At 50.5% G+C, this 1,953-nt stretch overlaps 1 non-coding gene across 1 annotated transcript; it reads left to right on the top strand.

The window, feature by feature from the left end:
* Positions 1–964: 964 nt before the first annotated feature.
* On the top strand, positions 965–1,119 carry LOC131292571 (5.8S ribosomal RNA). The gene has a single exon (XR_009190195.1). It is a non-coding gene; the product is annotated as a 5.8S ribosomal RNA (ribosomal RNA).
* Positions 1,120–1,953: the final 834 nt, after the last annotated feature.

Raw genomic sequence — 1,953 nt, 5'->3', positions numbered from 1 at the left:
GTTCAAAACATACCATCGGTACCCTATTGAAACACACAAGTCGATATCAAACCTCTTAATTGTGTAGTCCTCCACTGGTCCACGCCGCTTCGGCCGTCCTGGGTAAAATGGAACATTCCAGCTTGCCCTATGTGGAAGAGGGCACATTACTCAATACTGTGGTGTGAAGTATAAAGTTCAGTTCTCCCCTGGTCCACGCTGCTTCGGCGGTCCTGGGTAAGATAGTTCATTCTAGCTTGCCCTATGTGGAAGAGGACACTTCATACTTCGTCTCTAAGCGGCGGCTTGACTCCTCCCTACGGGGAACGGGTTTACGCGCACAGCGGCGGCTTACGCACTATGGCAGTCATGGATGCCTTACGTTTCTATGAAAAGTGTGTTCCTCCCCTGGTCCACGCTGCTTCGGCAGTCCTGGGTAAGATAGTTAGTTCTAGCTTGCCCTATGTGGAAGAGGACACGAAGACTTACTGTGGTGTGAAGCATAAAGTTCAGTTCTCCCCTGGTCCACGCCGCTTCGGCCGTCCTGGGTAAAATGGATTCATCCAGCTTGCCCTATGTGGAATGAGGACACTTTATGCTTCGTCTCTAAGCGGCGGCTTGCTCCTCCCTACGGGGAACGGGTATACGCGCACAGCGGCGGCTTACGTTATGGCAGTCATGGATGCCTTACGTTTCCATGAAAAGTGTGTTCCTCCCCTGGTCCACGCTGCTTCGGCAGTCCTGGGTAAGATAGTTAGTTCTAGCTTGCCCTATGTGGAAGAGGACACGTAGACTTACTGTGGTGTGAAGTATAAGGTTCAGTTCTCCCCTGGTCCACGCCGCTTCGGCCGTCCTGGGTAAAATGGATTCATCCAGCTTGCCCTATGTGGAATGAGGACACTTTATGCTTCGTCTCTAAGCGGCGGCTTGCTCCTCCCTACGGGGAACGGGTATACGCGCACAGCGGCGGCTTACGCAAGTTAGTCACCCTCGGCAGTGGATCACTCGGCTCATGGATCGATGAAGACCGCAGCTAACTGCGCGTCATAATGTGAACTGCAGGACACATGAACATTGATAAGTTGAACGCATATTGCACGTCGTGGGAACCTACCATGATGTACAGATGACTGAGCGCTTATATTTGAGAAATGTATCGCATACATTTAACTACGCCGTGACACCCGTCACGAGACGTGCACCATGATGTTAACTAGGGTCGCGACGACCCGCTAGCATTAAAGAACCCGTGGTTTACAATATACTGGCATTGGAATTCGAAGTATTTAGAGCGTCCGTGTTCCCGCGTGAGGCGGAAGTACGAGGAGAAGGCGTGCTTGTGGTGTCTGTGGTGGTGTTTACTGATGTCTAGCTTCAGCTTATTTATTTATTTAAATAGAAGCGAAGATGTCAAAGTAGCGTCGAAGCAGCAGCGGTAGCACAAATGATTCAAGTATGGAAGTTGACCAAAGGAACACAAACAAACTAGCGTATGGGCAATGGAAGGTATCAGTGAGTTAAACCACACGCGGGCTAACAGCCCGTTAACCGAGTCCAACGGTACATATTGGACATTGAAACAAAGTAGTCGCAAGCCAGATGTGACGATAACAACCGCAAGGTACATAAGCCTCAGTTCATGTGTGACAACCCCCTGAATTTAAGCATATTAATAAGGGGAGGAAAAGAAACCAACCGGGATTCCCTGAGTAGCTGCGAGCGAAACGGGAGAAGCTCAGCACGTAGGGGTGGCGGCCAGTCCGTCTATCCGATTCCGTGTACTGGTGCGTCTCACTATCCGTCATCTTAGCGCTTTTCAAGTCCAACTTGAATGTGGCTCAGAACCCATAGAGGGTGATAGGCCCGTAGAACAGCGCCCGTTGGATGATGGACCGAGCGTGCCATGGAGTCGTGTTGCTTGATAGTGCAGCACTAAGTGGGAGGTAAACTCCTTCTAAAGCTAAATACAACCAT

Source organism: Anopheles ziemanni (genome assembly GCF_943734765.1).
Source record: "Anopheles ziemanni chromosome X unlocalized genomic scaffold, idAnoZiCoDA_A2_x.2 X_unloc_74, whole genome shotgun sequence".
Taxonomy (NCBI): Eukaryota; Metazoa; Arthropoda; class Insecta; order Diptera; family Culicidae; genus Anopheles; species Anopheles ziemanni.
This window is presented reverse-complemented; position numbering and strand designations above follow the sequence as displayed.